Below are 21953 nucleotides of genomic sequence, written 5' to 3' on the forward strand. Positions count from 1 at the left end.
GAGTGCTTTCTGTTCAGTGGATAGCACCTTCTGACCCTGTCCTCACATGGTGGAGAGGCAGAGGCCCTCCCTTGGGCCTATCTTATAAGGGCCTTTCCTTTCTTCCCATTCCTCACTTCCCAAGAGGCCACTTGCCAAAACCATCAGTTTGGGGGTTAGGATTTCAAAATGTGAAGTTTGAGGGACATATTTAGACCATAGCATAGGGCGTGTTTTTAAAGTTGCTTTCTTGGCCCTGGAATGGCAATGCAGTCGTCTGAACTGGTCTTAATCTACCAGGAATGGGCCTAAATTTTGAAAATATTTCTCGTTAAGGGAGTAAAATAAGTTTTATGGGTTTTTTGTTTAAGAAAGGATTCATTTATTTACTCTGATATGCTTACCCACTTCTGTGATGTCAACCATGGGTAGTGACCTAACATTAATTTACTTCAGCAGATATCTTTGTCTGCCTTGAATCCTGCATCCCCTAGGCTCCACAGCTATTCAATTGTATTGATTCTGTTAACTCTTACACATTTACTTTCACCTGTGTCTCCTTCCTTTTATCATTTTGTGAGTAAATAATTTTTAATTTGCCAACAAATCCTAATGTGGACGTAGTCAAGTTGTGAAATAAAGTGATTCTTGGTATGGAAATATGTGTGAAGACAGACTGTTAGTCTTTGCACTTTAACAACTAGCTGATGCACTTACGTCAAATGGATGAAAACATACAAATGCACTGTTGTTGGTTAAGGACTTCTGGGTGGTTAGAAGAATGTGCAGATCTAACTACTCCCATTAAGACCATTGATCAAAATGAAAAATGCTTATAAAGGTGGAGATCTCTATCAGTTTTAGTCTTATTGCATGCCAGAACCACTAAGGAATTGCTGCTAAATATAGGACAAATGGACTTGAGGAAATCACTGATGACTAACTTCAAACTCTGCCTCCTGAGATCACCACAGGTGAGTGGAAACAAGGCGCAAAGCCAGTAAAGCCCCCTCATTTGGAGATGTGAGGGGTAGAAACAGAGATAGAGTATAGGGTAGATGCAGTTAAAGAAAACACTGTTCTTGCTTCATGGCCATGGATTAAAATCGTTTGAAAGCTTCAACACTAGCAGGCAGTGTTTCAAGCAGAAATCTGGCAGCTAGTGGAGTCTGAGTCCTTATATTGGAAGGCATCAGTACTAGCAAGGACACACATACAGCCCTAAAGCAAGACCTAGGAGAAAAATTTGGTGCTCTACTCTCCTAGGGAACTAGAAGGAACCGGCTCTGTCCAGGGTATACTTTTCTAATTTTAGAGTGCTAAGGAAGCTCTTCTCACAAGGACCTGAGTGAATCCTTTCTCCTTGGAACAAAGGACAGGAAAAAAAGACTTTCCCGCAGAAGTAAGGAAGACTTATTTTGTTGAGACACTATTTTTAGGTTCAAGGGAATGAATTGATAATGACAGTTTATATTTTTACATTGTATTGACTAGCAGCACTTTTATTTTTTTAGAGAGGGAGCCTCACTCTGTCTCAGGCTGGAGGGCAGGGGCCTAGCAACACTTTTTGAATACAGTCGTGCACCACATAATATTTCAATGTCCGACTACATTGTATGACTATGGTCCCTTAAGATTATAATGGAGCTGAAAAATTCCTATTGCTTAGTGATGTTGTAACATGATAGTGCAGCATGCTACCCCTTCTGTTTAGAAACACAAACACAACATTGAGTTACAGTTACCTACATTATTCAGTACAGTAATATGCTAGAAAAGTTTATAGTCTAGGATCATAAGGCTATACTATCTAGGTTTGTATACTTTATGATGTTTGCACAACAATGAAATTGCCTAATGAGGCATTTCTCAGAACGTATCTCGTCGTTAGGCAACGCATGACTCTATTTTATTTCTAACGCCATATTATTTGAACTGTGGGTTCACCAAATATAAACTGTTTGACAAACTTGCAAAGAAACCCAGCTAAGTATAATTTAAAATGAGGAATAGGAAAGAAAGTTATTATATTCATTCACCAGTGGGATCTGGTTAGACCCATTCATTTTCGTTTCAATGACAATATTGTTTTCCAAAATACATGTTTGTTTTTTTGTGAATTCTGCCTATTCTTTCACTATGATTTCTATTATTTTGCCCTTTTAGTCAAGTTATATGTCTTTATTTTATTTTATTTTCTGTTAGTTCTGTTATTTTTAGCTTTTCAGTTCCTAACTCTCGTTGACAACCTCCACTGACTCTTACTCAGTGATTTATTTCCTCATGTGGTGCTCTTCTTCGGTGGGTGGTTTTGTTTATGGGACTCTCTTATGCCCTTAGTTGCAAAAGAGTCCCTTTAGAGCAATTATGCATTTCCTTCTGCCAGCATACTGTAGCTCTTAAAGATCCGAAGCATTTTCAAATGATAATTTCTCAGTCTGTGGCTCCTGACTTATGCAAATATTATAAATTTATATCTCTTGCAGGGCTGCGGTTTTGATTTCTCATAGGTACCTTATGTTTTTTCTTTTTTTCTCCCTATCCAAAGCCCCAAAGAACAAACTTCTTCATCGCTTCCCCAGACTAGTAGATTACCTTTTTCCAGTTCTAGTGGCTGGCTATTCCTAAGGCTCTAGGTTTTACATAAGGGCTTAGTTCCAGCTCACCTGTCTCATTAAAGCTCAGCCTTGTGCTTGGACATTAAAACCCAACTACTGGTTCCTGAGGCATATGGCCAAGTATAAAATTTTGGAGGGCTACCAAAGTATCAGTTCTGCTTTCTGCTATTCAATTTTTAAAATTTATTTTGGGCACTGAGAATTTCCTTTTTGTTGTTTTTTGTTTTTAAGGTTGTATATGATTTATATAACAATACTTATATTTTATCCATTATTTCTATGAGTTTATAAAGGAAAGCTCAGTCAACCATGTTGGAGGAGGCCTTCTCATTTACTTTTCGTGAAGAACATCAGTGATCTTTGTTTTGCTCCTCCTGAGTCTTCCTTCCAGAGCTCACATTCCATATTCAAAGTCACTTTTCCTAAAAACCAGTCATTACTTCTCTAATGAAGTCTGGTACTAGGTCTTAAGAAAGTATTTCCGACAAGGCGCAGTGGCTCATGCCTGTAATCCCAGCACTTTGGGAGGCCAAGGTGGGCAGATCAGGAGGTCAGGAGATCAAGAGTATCCTGGCCCCAACATGGAAACCCCATCTCTATTAAAATACAAAAATTAGCTGGGTGTGGTGATGCGTGCCTGTAATCCCAGCTACTTGGGAGGCTGAGGCCCTAGAATCGCTTGAACCCAGAAGGTGGAAGTTGCAGTGATCCAAGATCGTGCCACTGCACTCCAGCCTGGTGACAGAGGTTTTTTTTTTAAAAAAAATTTCATGTACTACTCATAAAGTAAGTTCTATTCTTACTTGTTTCATATTTGTTTCTTTCTGTTTTTCCAGCTATCCTTGGCTTTTATCACTTGCATGCTGGTTAATAGCCAGAGCTACCTATCTCACCTCTCTTCTGCTTTGTCATACCCATTCTTTTATGGGGATAATTATTGGCTTCTGTTCCTCAAATGTTATTCTCATTTCATAGTTCTCCTTGTCATGGTGGTCCATTGTTACTTTTTATTTGAAATCCACACACATCTGCCTGATCCTCCTCCAGCTGGTTCCTTTTTATTACCAAACTCAATTCTTACTAGATTCAAAGAGAGTCTTCACTCTCAGAATTTTTGGTTTACAGAACAAAAACTGCTTCTGCAGTTAACATCTCCACTACCTCTTATACCACTCTGCAGTCCTCTAGTCAACAAATATATCTTAACTTAATCTTCTACTTCAACAAGACTCTGCCCTCTCTAAAGTTTATATATATATATGTGTGTGTGTGTGTGTGTGTGTATGTGTATATATATATATATGTTTCTATATAAAAATGGTACCTCTTCCCTCTGTATAAACCTTTGGTGAAAATTACACACAAAGTTAATTCTAACCTCTCTTCTTTGGATTACCATGTCCTTTTTTTTTTAACTGTTGTGAACTTATGCACCAACCAATGACAAAAGAAGGTGCTCACTAACTTTGTTGGTGGATAGATGAATCAATGGATTCAACAGGCATTTATAGAATGCCTGCATTGTGCCAAGAATTGTGTTATGTGCTGGGAATCAAAGATGAATAAGATGTGTGCCTGTCTCCAAGGAATCCATAGTTGAGTGGAGAAGGCTTATATAAAGACATTACCCAGGAGAAATGAAGAGTGAAAGGCAATCATCTAAATAGAGTAGATTGCACAGGCAATGGCACAGAAGATAAACATAACATATGATGCAAGAAGTATCAAGATTTAGTGTAAGAGATCCACAGAAGGCAGGTTATGGAGCATTTTATGCACCATCTTAACTTTTCATCATTCCTGAAGCATCGGTGTTCACTTCTCCATCTCTTTCTTTGCACATGCTGAACTTGAAATATCCTTTGACTCTTCACTTCTCCCCCTTGTGTATTTCTACATGTATTTAAACCCCAAATCTGATCCATTTCTTACGTTACTTACAACCTCTTCCATAATCCCTTAACCCTTTATCCACACTTTTCTTCTGACCTCCATTCCCATTGTGACGTACCTTTGTGATACATATTGGTGCTTGTCACATAGTAGATACTTAACAAATATTGAATATGAATAAGTTCAGGGGTTTCATTTTCTGCTTGCTCATTAAGGTACAAGAAAAGAATAGTTTAAAAAAGAAAAAATACTTGAAAATATACAATATATTTCACAAAATAGTATTTTAAGGTTCAGTGAGTTCATTGTAGTGATCATTTCTCAATAATCTAATATTGAAAACTTAAGAAAAAACCTGTTATCAACATATTCTATTTGTATAAGATTATCAGTGACCACTGTGATAGTAGGCTAAGGAATGTACCACAAAATATTTATGCCAGCTGTATGCTTCAGAGGGCTCTCAGCACCATATTATTTTCCTCTGGTTGCAATTTTTTTTTGCCAGTAAAGTAAAAACAATCTTCCATGCTTTATGAACAGCTGCAGTTTTGGGTTGAAAGAATCTAATTCAGCTACCACTTTCTTAGTTGCTGTCGAGGTATAATTACTAACCCTCCTTTGTATTATCTTATTAATTACACAGACTCCTGTTACATGCATTTATTTATATGTTTGTCTCCCACTGTGAGCACCTTGATGTCAGTGGTCTTGCCTTGTAAGTGCCTATAAACCCAGCATCCAGTCCAATTCTGGATACAGAGTTGTGCTCCATAAGTGCTAGTTGAAGGGATGAGCAACTACATGAACATACAAAGATTATGAAAATGGTCATTCTCTCCAAATCAGAAACTATTGTTTTCCAGATTTTTTTCAGATGAAAGTTTGTTGTTTTGTTGTTATTTTTACCCATATTTAAGTTCCTAGGTAATTACCTGCATACTCCATCAAACATTAATGTGCATAGAAACTCAGGAATTACCTTGATCACTCTCTCTTCCCTTTCCCATGCTGGCCTTATCTCCACACACTGACTTCCAGTCCCACTTCTATCCCATTATAAGTAGGTGGGAAATGGGGAATTCATAGACTTCTGTGCATTCGATTTTGGTCTCCCCACTCCCCATAGTCCATTCTCCCCAAACTCCACCCCACCGTAAGAGTGGGGTTTTGTGCTTTGGTTCCTGAGGGTCTTCAGACCATGATAATGTGTGGCATCAATACATTTCTGAGAATTAGATGATGTGTTTTTAAATAACAGCAATTGTAGGAAATCCACAGTGGAGTTCAGGTGAGGCTTCAGCAGTCCAAATCATGTTCTCTTTATGTCCTTTGTCAATAGATGATGAAGATCATGTCTCCAAGTCTTTTCTACCGTTGCCAGTATCCTCTCCCAGTCTCCTGTGGGCAACTTCTTTGGGAAAACACTCATGCAATTTCATAAGGACAAGCAATAATGTAAGGCATGGAATAGTCTAGGTACATACGTAATAAAAACATCTTTCTGTCCTTATGCTAAGAAAAGAAAGATATTTTAAAAATAAACCTGTTTACATTAATGTCACTATGTTAAAATATAAAGCAAAGCAGTTCATTTATTTGCTGCTACATGTCTAAAATATGTATATTGCAACTGGGAACCATCGTTCTACATTTGTGTAAATAAATATCCATTCAGATGACTTTACAAAAACAAAAGCTTTTTGTGCCTGAAAATTGAATCCTTCACATTTTAAGAGAAAGAAAATGCTTGCAATTTTTAGACAACAGTTTTCCCCATTGTTGCCTTTCAAGGATTTAAATAATCTTTTATTTTAGACTTAGTTTGAATTATTTATGATTATTAGAAAGTAATTTTATTGCTTAAAATATTGATTTATACTTGTGCTATACTTAGTTCCATACACATTTCCTAAGTTACTTCATGTAATACATGTAATTTCCTTTTCATAGGTGAAGAAGGTAGATCTTGGAACTAGGCTTTGATCACAGAGCAGAGGTGAGATGAAAGTCCATCCACTCATTCAACAAATAATTGAGTGCTTACAAAAATTTCTGCTGTATGGAGCTTATATTATAGTAAATATCAATTCTTATTTTATTGATTATAAAGCAGAACTTTATACAACAATTTTACACTACCCTGGGAGTACCTATCAGTCTTCATGCCTCAAGTAATTGTCCTTTCCATGTGACTATGGAAGCCCTCAAATCTTTGAAACCCCAGATGACCCATTTCACCAGATGCTTGGACATTCTCCGTCAAGTCTGGATTTATAATGGGTACCCAGATTTAGGTCAAGAACATAAAATCTGAACTGCTTAGGCACTGCTCATAAGGAGTAAATTCCTAGTGAAAAAGCAATGTCCCTCAGGAAGGATTGCTATAGCAGGCTAAAAGGTAGATTTATAAATGTTTATAAAAAGCAGATTGGATTTAGCAGAGGTAGCAGTGATGACCAAGAGCAGTAGGAGGAAATGTTCTTAATAGTGCTGTTTGGTGGCATCTTCTTTTTATACAAAGAAGTCTTGCAAGCATTTCTACTTGAATGACTAATTTGGAGTAATTTTTAGTTCGTGTATTTTTATTAATAGGATCCAGGAATATAATAACCTGGTGAGAATTCTCTGTGAATGGCAATCAAATTTTTCTTATTCATGAAACTCATAAATAAGCTATAATCCAGCATTTTATAACTAGGGAAAATAAAACGGGGGTCCTGCTGTTTGAGAGGCTCAGGGAATTTAACAGAACACTGGGGGATTTACAGTAGATTTATGATGAAGATACATTCTAACTGGAAGCTTAATTGTGATTTAAATTATAGGTCAAGCTGTGCAATGTGTTTTCTTTTTAGGGGGAAATCTTTAGCGAGATAGAGTGTGCTTGTTTAAAGAGGAAACCGAACAAATGAGAAAACAGATTGCATTTTCTGTTTTTCTTTTAAAATTTCAAGCTGCTTTAAGTCAAATTGCCCCTGAGTTCCTGATGATAGGTGTGGTGAAACTGCCTTGTTTCACTTTCTTGCCTTCTTTTCCAGAGCAATTATGTTACCTGAAAATAACAAAAAGATATAGGCAGCATATCAGCCAGCAAACTAATATGGAAACCAGAGATTAAGGACACTCGACCTGTCTAGAATTGTGACATCCTATAATTTTAGGCTGAGTTGTATAAAATTAGCAAGTAATATGGATAAAAGGGCCCTTGAAAAGTTATTGCCACTCATTTTGCAAATAGGAAAATTAAGGCTTCTACTGATTTTCCTAAATTTTTTATCTCAAGTACTTTTAAGGTCTCATGAGGAAATAAAATGTATATACAAATAATTTTAATTGAAAGTATAAAAACATTGCTTCCCTGAAAAATAAAATTTAAAACAGATAACAAAAGATTGATTCTGTAGGGAGGATTTCTACTGGGAAAAGGACAGTTAAACCTGACAGCCCAGACACTTACTCTCTAACATTTCCCTACCCCTTGGCAGAATCCTTCAATAATTAACACCAGGACAACCACTTCAGCAACGGATGTGTCAGAGGCATTTGAACCAGAGCAACTCCATCTTGAATACAGGCTGGGCAAAGTGAGGGTGAGACCCGCTGGGCTGCATTCCCAGGAGGTTAGGCATTCTTAGTTACAGGATGAGATAGGAGGTTGGCACAACATACAGGCCACGAAGACCTTACTGATAAAATAATGTGGTACAGAAGCTGGCTAAAACCCACCAAAACCAAGATAGGGACAAAAGTAACCTCTGGTAGTCCTCACTGCTCATTATATGCTAATTATAATGCATTAGCATGCCAAAAGACACTCCTACAAGTGCCATGACAGTTCACAAATGCCATAGCAATGTCAGGAAGTTACACTTTATGGTCTAAAAAGGGGAGGAACTCTCAGTTCTAGGAATTGCCCACCTCTTTCCTGGAAAACTAGGGAATAATACACGCCTTGTTTAGCATATAATCAAGAAATAACTATAATTAGTCAAGCAGCCTATGCCACTGCTCTCTGTCTATGGAGTAGCAATTCTTTTATTCCTTGACTTTCCTAATAAACTTGCTTTCACTTTACTCTATGGACTCACCCCAAATTCTTTCCTGCATGAGGTCCAAGAACCCTCGCTTAAAGTCTTGATCAGGACCCTTTTCTGGTAACATCTTCCTGGTGACCACAAAGTGATTAAACTAAGGAGACTCCCTATCCAAAGGAAATAGATTAGAGCACCAATTGGATGACTTTGGGTAAGTGGTAGGAACCATTTTACCTGGTTAAAGGATGGAATTGGGTTAGACGCCCAACTTAGGAGAGTTAAGAGTCTCTCCTAAGACAGCTTAAAGGCCTCTCTTAATAAAAGGCAAGGACACTTGATGGAACGTACATTCAAGGCCCAAATTAGGAAGTTCCTAGGACTAAGGGGATTAGAAGTCCCTCTTGATTAAAAGTGGATTTGACATTATAGGATATTAACTGTTACGCTCTTTGGATTAATCTGCCTTGCACTCTTTGGTGATGGCTGTGGGTGACAGGATTAGGTGTATATAGGATCACTGGATATGGGGAAAATTTGAAAGCTGATGAGACAATTGGCCACCCGAACTTTAGATTCTGCAATGGATGGGTCTTTCTCTGACCTCCCTGAGCTCCTCATTTTGCCCACCCTGCTGCAGGCAATGCTGTTCTCCTTTTCTATCTTTTCTGTTACTCAGGGCAACTGTCTGTGGTTTCAGTTTGCTCAGAGACCACATGTTGCAACTCCTGGTCGGAAGATCATTCCACACCACTTTGAGTGGATCAAAGATGACAAGGCCCAACCAGGGTCATGTTTGAGCCTTGCCAGTTTGATACTGGGTGCTAAGCAGAGTGGCTAATATCTATGTTTTGTCACATGTATTTTGCTCTGGCTGTTTTGGAAAATGTTAATTTGGTTACCCCATGCAATCTCTTGGGTGACATCTTACAAAATTGAGAGGCTTTTGCCAATGGTTTCATGAAATGGAAAAAGGTGATTTTCCTTTGTGTTGTGGTTTGACCCCTTGGGCTATGATGCCACAAGACAGGTCACTAGGGATGCTCAGGGAAAGGGAACTCAGAAGCCTGGCATGCCAGCAAAACGGTAAGGTTCTTACCATTCAGACTGCTGGCCTGTCTGTGCAAACAAGTTATAGGAATGGTAAATATCACTGTTTATTTCTTGTGAAGTTTTAATTAATAGGAAAAAGAATTTTTTCATTAAGTTCGTCTTAAGCTGTAGTGAATTTGGGGTACTTTGTCCTATAAATTTGTCTTTCCATATTGTTCTGTCAGAAGAAGGTGTACCTTAGGATAGAATACAGGCTTAAGCCCCCATGTGGTGGTTAATACTGAGTGTTAAATTGATTGTATTGAAGGATGCAAAGTATTGTTCTTGGGTGTGTCTGTGAGGGTGCTGCCAAAGGAGATTAACATTTCAGTTGGTGAACTGGGAGAGGCAGACTCACCCTCATTCTGGATGGGTACCATCTATTCAGCTGCCAGCTTGGCCAGGATAAAAGCAGGCAGAGGAATGTGGAAAGACTAAACTGGCTGAGTCTTCTGGCCTCCATGTTTCTCCCATGCTGGATGCTTCCTGGCCTTGAACATCAGACTCCAAGTTCTTTAGCTTTTGGACTCTTGGACTTACACCAGTGATTCATCAGCAGCTCTTGGGTCTTCAGCTACAGACTGAAGGCTGCACTATTAGCTTCCCTACTTTTCAGGTTTTGGGACTGGGACTGGCTTCCTGGCCCCTCAGCTTGCTGATGGCCTGTTGTGGGACTTCACCTTGTAATCATGTGAGACAATTCTCCTAAAAATTCTCCATTCATCTATTCATCTATCCTGTTAGTACTATACCTTCAGAGAACCCTGACTAATACACCCTATAAGACTGCTGTTCAAGACAGCCCATCAAACTGGTCACTTACAAACTTTGCTTCAGGTCCCTGAAACAAAACAAAACAAAACAATACAAAACAAAACAAAAGCAAAACTGAAGTTTCCCTCTTGTCTTGTTTTATGTTCTTGGGAGTTTGACCTTATAACCATGTGGCAGTACTTCCTCTTTGTCTCTGTCATCCAGGGGACAGGAACTTTGGGGTTCATATCATACCCCTAAAAATTATATTGAGCAGTTAAAAGGCTTTGCAAGCTCAAAATTGGCTGCTCTAGACTCCTTCTGGGAAAAGCAATGGAGACTGCCCAGTGCTGTAGAACAACTTCTGACTTCCTTTCTTGAATTTTCCTTTTTCTGAGTACCTGGGAGGTTACCTTTGGTAAAGTTCAAAAGCTAGAAGTATTTGCTGTTTGCCTGGCTAGAGTCTGATAATGAGATTTTTTTTTATTTTAAGAATGCTATGGTTAAAAGTCAGCTTCATTAAAAGTGTATATTCAAGCTCTAACAGCCTGGGACTCCTTGGGAAAAACAGGAAGCACCACAGACGCTGTTTGGGGAAAAACCTCTGCTTTCTTCATGAAAACCCAGAACCTGAAATCAGATAGATCCCTCTCAAAATCTAAGGCTCTCCTCTGTTTTGCATTGTGATGTCTGACATTATTGACTTTTGGGGTATCAGGAATTACTTTGCATTATGAGAGAGTTTTGGTATGTAATAACTAGGTAGGAAATATACTTTTGGGGAGGCTAATGGCAGTTATGGGGGGATACTTGGCAGTTTGCATGTTTGGATTAGAGAATCATGCTCTTGGCCACCTAGAAAGTTTGAAACTGTCCCCATTCCCCACTGAGAGATAAGACTCCCATGGGAGATGGGTTGATTCCCTCTTTTTAAAAATTTAACTTTAAGCTCTGGGATACATGTGCAGGATGTGCAGGTTTGTTACATTGGTAAGCATATGCCATGGTGGTTTGCTGCACCTATCAACCCATCACCTAGGTATTAAGCCCCACATGCATTAGCTATTTATCCTGGTGCTCTCCCCAACAGGCCCCAGTGTGTGTTGTTCCTCTCCCTGTATTCATGTGTTCTCATTGTTCAGCTCCCACTTATAAGTGAGAACATGTGGAGTTTGGTATTCTGTTTCTATGTTAGTTTGCTGAGAATGATGGCTTCCAGCTTCATCCATGTCCCTGCAAATGACATGATCTCATGCCTAATTCCCTCTTTTCTTCAGAGATCCAGGATCTAATATAAAAATGAGACCCTTAATTTTGGGGCTCTGTTTTGCCTTCCAGCTGTGCCTGCTTATTAGGCCCTGGAAACTGCATGCTTTCCCAGTCCTATTCCTCCAAGGGCTCCACCCTAAAGCCAGCAATCCAATTAAGAAACTTGCAAATGGCAAATCTTAAAAGTACTGAATTTTCTCTCTGTCTGCATATTTACATGTGTTGTGTGTGTGATGTTTATACATAAGAGCTCTGATTAATTGGTTTAAAGATAATAGGTAATTAAAGCAAATATTGTCAGAAAAATAAAAACAAATGCCTTTTAATTCATGTAACTTTAGTAATATTTAGGAATTACAGACAATTTTAAAGATTATTGGTAAAATAAAGACATTTGGTCTAAATTAGCCCAGTCAGATTTAGGTTTGCCAAATGCTTTAATATCATAAACTGCTTCTTTAACTTGATAACTTACCTGCTTTGGAGCCATTAGATTCCAGGTAAGGCATGTGAACATGTGGAGTTAGCCATGCCCCCCTGGCTATGCTGAAAAAAGACCTTTTCTGGACTTCTCTCTAGTGTCTTAGGCTCCACACTTGATAGATAATTAAAATCCTTACTTACCAGATTTTTCACCAAAAATAAAAGTTGCTCAGTTAGCATTGTAACATTTAATTGAGTCTACTGAATAAACAGTTTTACGTGCAATGTGTGTAAGAACAGTGATGTGTTTTTGGTAAAAAAATTATAAGAAGGCATGGGAATATGGATTTTTTTTTGGCCTAGTTTAGAGGCTTAAATTTTTTTTTCAAGCTATATAGAAAAAAGATAAAGGTTTAAACAAGTTGTGGAAGTTTTGTGAACAATTAATTTTATAAAAGAAATGCTGTGTGTGAACATATTAGCTACAATTAAAGGGGGTATTCAGGTTTTTTCATAAATTGAACATTGGAATAAAAGCACAACAGGGTTTTCTTACAACACTGATCTGCTCTTTAACAAAAAATTGTAAAGGGTTATAAAAGGTTTATGAGAATCTTACCTGATGATCTAACTGATTAAGATTGGATAGATTTGTCTATAAGGTTTTATTAAGAATTAGGTTTGGCATCAATACTGCGTTAATGTAAAGGTGAAATTTGGCTTTCTCTGTTGAACAAGATTTTCATGTTATATTAAAAAATATTAAAATAGTTTTGTTTTCCTGGGGAAGGAGAGAGTCAGATTGTTTGGAAAGCTAAGTCTTCCCTCTATTAAGGAACAAAAGATTTATTTGTGTAAATAAGTTTTAGGTATGTGTTCCAAAATTATGGGAAACTCCTATAATTCTCATATGATTTAGTGCATGTATTGTCATAATTATTATGTAAAATTTTTGTATGCCACAGAAGTACCCAAAATTTTCTTGTCAATTGTGGCTTTAATAGTGGCTGTCCTAAGACTTTTTGTCATTCATGGACAATTGTTGTCTTATTTTGATCCTCTTCAAAAGGTGGTTTATAATCAGCTATAAGACTTTGACAGGTGCTCTTGAATGCAGGTTTCTGGTAACTCTGGAGATTGTGACATTATAATAGAGGAAAAACTTTCAGAACTCTCATGGAGGGCTGAACTGTTCATGAATATCAAGCAGAACAGGAGTTAATTGCATGGACTGAACTAATAGAAGCCTGAAGTAATCTTTTTTTGGCTTTTAGCTTAAAACATTGCTGATCTTTTGTTTCTCAGAGCCAAGAAAACTTTTCTTTTGGGCTATTTACAGCTTTTAACAATTGAGTAAATTATTGATATGGTTTGGCTGTGTCCCCACCCAAATCTCATCTTGAAATGTAGCTCCCACAATCCCCATGTGTCATGGCAGGGACCCATTGGGAGGCAATTGAATCATGGGGTGGGTTTTTCCCATGCTGTTCTCGTGATAGTGAGTCTCAGGAGACCTGATGGTTTTATAAAGGGCAGTTCCCCTGCACACGCTCTCTTGCCTGCCACCATGTAAGACATGCCTTTGCTCCTCCTTCACCTTCTACCATGATTGTGAGGCCTCCCCAGGGAAGGGGACTGTAAGTCCACTCAACCTCTTTTTCTTTATAAATTACTCAATCTTAGGTATTTCTTCATAGCAGTATGAAAATGAACTAATACAAGTATACTCCTGTGAACAAAGTTGGGAGCATATTTGTTTCTTGCTGCCTGATTTCTCCAGAATTTGGAAACCATCTGTGAGTATTCTTAACTTATGATAATATAGTTATTTGCATAAGTGCAATAAGAATCTGTTTTCTTTTGTAACAGGACACAATTTGAGAAACTGATTATTTTACTAAGACTTTGACTGGAATGGCATGTTTAACTTGTAGAGCCAGTAAAAGCCCTTTGGGAAAACTGGCCTCATAGCTTGTCTACGCAGTCCCTGTACAGACCTCTCTTGGGGTCTGGATCAGGACCCCTTTCTGGTAACAGATGGGGATGGAGTCGTGAGTGGGGAAGGGGCACAAAAACCCTAAGAAGGAATCGAAATGATCTCTCCTTTTAAGGTTCTGAAGCAAGGGCAAGTCAAGAAAGGAACTTTAGAAAAATCCTTTACTAAACCTTTGGGAATATTAATGGGGAAGCAATTCATACAGTATGGTGAAAAGAGAAGAATCTGGCTTACAAAACATAGCCCCGGACTACAGGACACTTTGGGCCTCAGCACTAGTGTTATCTGTGTGGGACCCTAGAGGAACAAATGAGACCTAAAGAATCCCCTACTGAATATGTCAAGTTATTTCTCCCACCTCTATCAACCTCCATCTTGGTTTCTTTATACCTCAGGTTTGAGCATCAGCTCCATAGTCATCCACTTAGAGGGCTTTTTTCTTACATGAAGCAAACTTATGAAACAGTTTTGGCATAGAATGCCAAGAAAGTCCACAAGAAGAAAAAAAAAAATCATGGTTGGTAACATCATCAGGAGAGATTTTTTTTGGAGGATTTTACTAGATGATGTTTGAGCTGAATTCTTCAGGTTAGGTATGCATTTGATGCTTGGAGACAGGGAAACAGCAATTCAGTGGACAGATCATGGTGGACAGAAACTGTAGTAATGGTTTTAACAGGAGATAACCTGGTGGCAGGTTGCCAAAGATTTCATTAGAAACTTATATTGCTTTTACAGTGGTTACTGTGTTGCAACCTGCAGAATTCTCTTCAGGACAGAGGCATAAATTCCTTCATTTGGCAAGAGTGTTGGCTGGTGACAGCTCATCATTGAGTTCCTTCCCAGGCTTTGCCTAGCTGAAAGTTACATTTCCTCCCCTGTGGTCACCTGTATCCAATGACTGGTTGATGCAGAGACACAAGAGTCCATACCTTTTGTTTCAACCAGGACAACTATAAAGGGCCATCTAAACGCTCCCCATGCCATCAGCTAAGGTCTTTGTTCTGATTGCACTGCAGTTCAGCATCTCCCTCTGGACAAGTGTGTTTCTTCACTCGGTCATGTGTGTTCTGGATAGCACTCCCAGCCAAACTTTCCGAATACAAATCTTTGTCTCAGAGTCGTTTCTGGGGAACTCATCTAAGACAACTCCAGGAATAATTTGAGATACAATAGGCTATTTTAACAGAAATAACATAGACTTTGGGAAGCATAAAAGTGCATATGACTCAGTCATTAGAAGTACTGACTTGTGGTCTCAATGGTAACAATGTGGAATTTCAAGATTAGTGCTGATTTACTAAACCAATTTAGATGCCACTGACAAATAACTGGAAAGGAGAGAAATTGTACCAGGGCTGTGATTCTTCTGCTGTCAGGCTTTGCCAAACCCATCAATCAGTTTCAGTCACCAAGTGTATAGTCTATCTATACTTAAGACTATATCAGGAAATTATGCTGTGAAAAAAAAAAAACAAAAACATAAACAGAAAACAAATGAACAACAGTAACAGAAAACAAACCTCAAGGGCTTAAAAAGTAACAATGACTTATTTTTTGTTGATGCTCCATGTTCATATCAAGTCAGAAGAGAAGGTATTTCTGCTCATAGTCACTATGGAAGCTAGTCAGTGGGGCAGCTACCACCTAGAATCTTGAAAATCATTGCCAGAGGAAATAAAAAGTTTGGGAGGGTTTAGATCTATGACTTAAATGTTACACCCAAAGTGATATACATCACTTATACTCAGAATTTGCTACAACTATTCATCACAAGGGGCTCAGAAAATGCAATCTCAAAATGTGCCTGGTGGAGCAGGAGTTAGGAGAATTGGAATATTTGGCAGGTTACACTAGTAAAGACTTGGCGGAAATCTTGGAACCTATAAAATGAAATAAAAAAAGAAAAATCCATTTAAACTGGTAGTTGAATTCCTAATTTTCAATTAAGTAAAAAGTAGATTAGTAATAAGTAATCGTTGATCCTTTAGTATCTTTAAAATTGTATTTGCAATCTTTGGAGTTTATTTTGTAAACATGTGTTAGGTGCCTTCGGTTTACAAAGTACTCTGACAGTTATTCCTAGGGCACAACTATGAAGAATCCCTGGACTATTTCTTTAAAGGTGTTTATATCTACTTAGAGATAAAGGCATTCAAAATATGTAGGGCAGAGAACAAATAGAGGAGGGCAGTAGGAGCAACATTTAGTGAATGTAAAAGAGAGAATTGTTAAGTGCCAAATTTCCATGCTTGAAGCTTGCAGAGAGGACAAAGTTTTGTCTTCTGCAAATATACCTAAAAATACTCTTTTGATCTGAGCTGTACAGAAGGGGTAGATAAGGAAAAATAAATATTACATTATTGCTTTTAAATCCATTTTTGATTTCCATTTTCCCTTTGCCATTCCAGACCCTTCTGTTTACTTTTTTTGGTGGTTAGAATAAATGATTATAAACTGAGAGCCAATATTGCTACTCCTTGAGATAAGGAATCATTATTTTTTGGTATTCTGTATATTCCATTCCACATTAATGAGGATTTATCATGATAATTATAATAAACTGTACCTCTAATTAATGTGTCTTACAGCTTATAAAGCAAGTTTCCATATGCTGTTACTGTTATTTCCAAAACTTGCTAGTGCAATAGGTTCAGAAGGTCTTAATAAAATTATTCCCATATCACAGAGAAATTGAGGCTGAGAGAATTAAAATAATTTAATTATTGTTATAACTATTTATAGGTGTGAACAAACCACCCTAAAACAATGACTTAAAACAATAACTAATTTTTTTTTTCCCTCACCTGAGGGTTCCCTGGGCTTAGCTAGTCAATCCTTGTTTGGAGTCTCTCATGCAGTTGTGGTCATTGATGGCTGGGGCTGAGGGCACCTCAAAGGCTTTATTCACATGTTTGATGCCTGGTCTGAAACAACGCAAACATCTGGGATCTAGAATAGTTGGGGATCCTCAGACATAACACCCTCTGTTTTCTCTCCATGGTCTCTCTGCAGAGCAACTTCAGGGTAGCTGGACTTTGTGCCTGTGAACCAAAGGTTCCCAGAATGAATGTCCCAAGAGGGACCAGCAGAAATCTCATGTCCTTTGCTCCCTAGCTTCATAAGTTACACATCACACAGCCCCCTTTCCCACCATATTCCTCTGTTTGTTGAAGCAGTAGCAAAGATCCACCTAGTTTCACAAGTAGGGAATGGAGATTTCAACTTTTCTGGGAAGAGTGTCAAAAATGTTGCCAACCTGTCAAACAACCACAAGTATATTTACATGGTAAATAATAAAATAGAAATAGTCTCTGTGCTGCAAGCTGGGTTCCCCAGAGAGCAGGTGCCAGGATAGTGTGTAGTGAGCGGGAATTTATGAAAGAGTGCCCTTGGCACCAACACTTGTGAATGGGAGGCTAGCAGCAGGACGGAGCAGAAGCTGAGTTGTGATAAAGGCCTAATGACTGCCAGCCCCACTAGGCTAGACTGCAGTTTCCTGCAGAGTGGTCCCAAGTTGGGCTTAGATGCCGCAGCGTAAATCTTCCCACATAGACCAATAGATCAGTAATTGAATGTGGGCCACCCTGGAAAGGAGCATGACCTTGAGAAAAGTGGCTCTCTGTGGCTGAAGCAATCTCTGAAGGTGCTGACAGCTGAAGATTGTCTGCCAATAGGACTTCCAGCAGTTGAAGCAACAAGTTATTCATTGAAGGAGAATTATCACACTTTGGCTTCACACCTAGTAACCTCTTGTTATACCACACTGTCTCCCCTAAGAAAACATCACTTATCTGTAGACATTGACTAAATATTAATTGTGAAATAAATTGTACAGTGAAAATAACATGGGGACACGTTATTGGGATGCATCACTTATATGCCAATATTAGACACGTCTGTGGGAGTACACAAGAGATGGGTTATATGAACTATGAATCAGTCCAGGCAGCCACTGGATGCCAGCTTTATTTTTACTCCAGGCTGCACTACCAATGCTCCTACCTCTAATTCAGTGCTTGTTGCAGTGCAGACACATGACTGTCCATCAAGCACCTGAATGCCACTGCCCAGTCAACATTTCCACTAATATCTTGTCAGCATCTCAAAATCTACTTGTCCCAAACTGAACACTTGATTTTGGAACTCTTATGAAACTCTTATGCTTTTACATTAAATGGCATAACCATTCACCAAACCCTAGAAGTCATCCTTGATTCCTTTCTTTCACATCCTGGAGGTGAATATCTAAAATTACTTTATTTCCTCATGTACTTATATTTTCTCTCCTCCTCCTAAATTTTAGCTCCATGAGAGTAGAAAATTTATTTGCTTACCTAGTGTTGTCCAACACCTAGAAAAATTTAGGACCATGATTTGCAAAGAATAGGTATTTAGTAGACATATAGTGAATGAATCTTTGTGGAAATTAACTAATTGTTATTAACCAATTCAGGATTCTACAGGCACTAACCTCAACTGTTCTATACAGATTCTGCTCCAAGAAGCTACATCTCCGTGCCTTTGGCATTGGTTCGATTTCTACAGGCACTATTTACTGAATACAAGCTCTTCGTGATTTTCTTTTGTCACAACCCTTTTTGCTAGTCTGATGAAGCTTTCCTAGCTGCTGGACTCCAAACCTACTTAAAGGTTTTGGCTTTACAATGGCACCATTTCCAGTAGCCTAAGATGGCATGAACCAGCAATACTGTTGCCAAGATACAAGCATGCCTGCACTTGTAAAGGATATGTTAAGTTGTAAAAATACTTACTTTACAGCAGACTTATTTGAGTCTCAAAACATGACTTATCTAGTGAAACAGACCTTGGAATTGACACAAAGCCCCTTTATCCTCCCTGGTCTTATACACAATTATAGCTGGGGGCTAGGATGGATACACATAAAAGCTTAATGTTGAAAGAGGTCAGTTTCTGTTCATACCAATTCCTTCATCCCTGAATAAAATTCTCTCGAAGAAATCCTATTGTCCCTTTCTATAATCTGTCTCCAGTTTATGAGATTATGTTTATATGTCTTAACTCTAAATAAAAATATAAATAGAGTTGGACTAAGCAGGTACAGATAGAACTAAACTGCATGCAGTTATCTGGTTCAGAATAGACTGCTTCAGGACCAACTTATTTCTGAATAAGAAATTATTCAATTATAAGAATACTTTTATTTTAATGTACATGAGTTTTAAGAATTCTGAAATTTTAAGAGCATGTTATTTCTATGTTTGTACCAAAAAAGTACTTGAATTCTCACTTAGGAGTATTAGATACTAGGTAAAAATATTGCCAAATAGTTTTCAGTTCTCTTCACTTCCAGTCACATGCTAACATTGTATTTCTTGGCCCTGTTGTGGTTGGGTCAGTCCATGTGACTAATAAGTTTGTTAGTAAAAGTGGCATGTGTCACTTCGAAGTGGAACATTTAATTGCTGATGTGAAATGGTCAGTTCTCCATCCCTCTGAGGCAATAACTAGTAATGTTTGAGATGGTGCCTTCTGCATCAGCCTGGGTCGCCGAGAGTTTACAATATGTGGTTGCTCCCTGCTGATACATGGTGGAAAAACACAAATGAGAAATAAACCTTGTTTGTGTTAAGCCCCCTAAGACTTTGGATAAGTGTTACTAAAATATAAACTGCCATTTTTTAGCTGCGTAAACTGGGACAGATCATGTTACCTTTTGGAACCTCAGTTTCCTAATTTTAAACTGGCAATAAATATTTAGGTCATTGGGTTTCTCTGAGATTTTAAGAAGACTATATTTGAAAGGTGTTATAAAAATTCTAAAATTCTTTACAGAGGCTAGCATGTATATCAATATGTACAATTCATTTTTTAATTTTTAGATTCACCTAGTTTTCTCTGACATTAATTTTAATTTTTTTCAGCCTTTTGGACAAGTATCTATGCATGGAAAAAATATGAATAGTAGACTCACCTCAAATGAATTCCCAGGGATGCTTCAAATCTCCATGAGAGGTATCTATTCTTTGCACATCACTAAATATTTATCTGATTGTTTCCTACCTCCCTCTTTTTGTCATTTCCTCCCTCCCTTATTTCTTTTATTCCTTCCATCCTCCTCTCTCCCTCCAACCCTATCTTCAACAAATATTCACTTATTCTGCCAAGTACTGGGAAAACAAAGACAATTGGACAGAGCCTCTGATCTCAGGATACAGACATATACTTGGAAAAGTACAAACTAATTGTTTCAGGTTTATGACAAATGTATGTTCCAACTACAGTGGGTCAAAAAGATAGAAGTGCTCAATTTTCAGTAGATAATTTTAAAAGTCTTAGTTCAGAAACAGAAACTAATTGTGTCTGTACGGATGGTTAAATTTTTTTCTTGGGGTGATAATGGAGTAGTGGAGATAAAAAGAGAAAACTGGATACCAGGTCACTGGAGCAGTATAGGCAAAAATAGATTTGTGGCCTAATTCATGGCACAATGTAATTTGTTAAATCAGTCTAAGTTGGACACCCAAAGATTCATCTTTGTATCCAAATATAAAGGGTATTTAGTTTCAGATATACTAAATAATTCATAAAGGGGAGAACACATCCCTTGATTGACTTCTCTTTTAGCAACTTTCTAATTATAAAGAGTTTTACAATTCATATTGGGAATTAATAAAATATAGAAAAGTATATTTTAAAAAAACTTCCAGAGAGAGGCAGTGATAACAATCCAGCATATTTACTCCTAATTCAAATATACTCTTGCATATAATATATATTCCTAATATTTATACACAATTTAAAATATATACTTAATGTTATATTTCTATACTTTGTCATTTTTTTCTAATTTATAATGCATATGTGAATGTAATTGCTGAAGACCAAGGTGTGGTTGAGTTTGTGATATAAATGCTTCCACTAAGCTGATTCTCTGTTCCAGAACATGACAGTTTTTGCATGTTTATGCCCAGTAGGATGCCAATTCCTGGCATAAAATTATGGTTAACATAACTTAAGTTTCTGATTGACCTGATAGATCCACTTTCTTTAAAAGGGGAGAGAAACACAAAATTATTCCTATAGAATTCACATTTTAAAATATAAATTAGAGTGTATATACGTGTGTGCATATATGTATGTATATGGTACAACAGAATGACTATAAAATGTAAAAATACATGTTTCCTGTTATAATGAAGCACAAACTATGTTTTCACTTATTTGAACCAAATAATTTAGCTATGCTTCACTAAATATTGATTACTGGAAGACAATGTTATCATGTATTATGACATCTAATCTTAAAAACAGCGCTACTATTTTCTCCTATTTATGGGGAAAATGATGCCCAGGTAAATTAATTAACCTGCCCAAGGGCACACATCTAATAAATACTCAAATTGAATTTAAACCCAAAAGAACTGTAGTAATTATTATGGTATCAAATAAATACTGCAATTAATTTATTTATTGATTCTCCTCTTAATGGACACAATTGGAAAAATAGGCAATTATATTTTAATAGTAGCTATCTCTGTGTGGTAGGAATTTACAGTGGATTTTTATTTTATTCTTTTTTTTTTTTTTTTTTTTTTTTTGAGACGGAGTCTCGCTCTGTCACCCAGGCTGGAGTGCAGTGGCCGGATCTCAGCTCACCGCAAGCTCCGCCTCCCGGGTTTATGCCATTCTTCTGCCTCAGCCTCCCGAGTAGCTGGGACTACAGGCGCCCGCCACCTCGCCTGGCTAGTTTTTTTGTATTTTTTAGTAGAGACGGGGTTTCACCGTATTAGCCAGGATAGTCTGGATCTCCTGACCTCGTGATCTGGCTGTCTCAGCCTCCCAAAGTGCTGGGATTACAGGCTTGAGCCACCGTGCCCGGCCTATTTTATCTTTACTGTTATAATCAGAAAA

The 21953-nt window shown here is 37.8% G+C and overlaps 1 long non-coding RNA gene across 1 annotated transcript; it reads left to right on the plus strand.

Moving 5' to 3' along the window:
* Nucleotides 1–568: 568 nt before the first annotated feature.
* On the plus strand, nucleotides 569–12844 carry LOC102123576 (uncharacterized). The gene is made up of 3 exons (XR_001485575.4): nucleotides 569–953; nucleotides 5833–5948; nucleotides 6444–12844. It is a non-coding gene; the product is annotated as an uncharacterized lncRNA (long non-coding RNA).
* The last annotated feature ends 9109 nt before the right edge of the window (nucleotides 12845–21953 follow it).

The sequence above is a fragment of the Macaca fascicularis genome, chromosome 15, assembly GCF_037993035.2.
Source record: "Macaca fascicularis isolate 582-1 chromosome 15, T2T-MFA8v1.1".
NCBI lineage: Eukaryota > Metazoa > Chordata > Mammalia > Primates > Cercopithecidae > Macaca > Macaca fascicularis.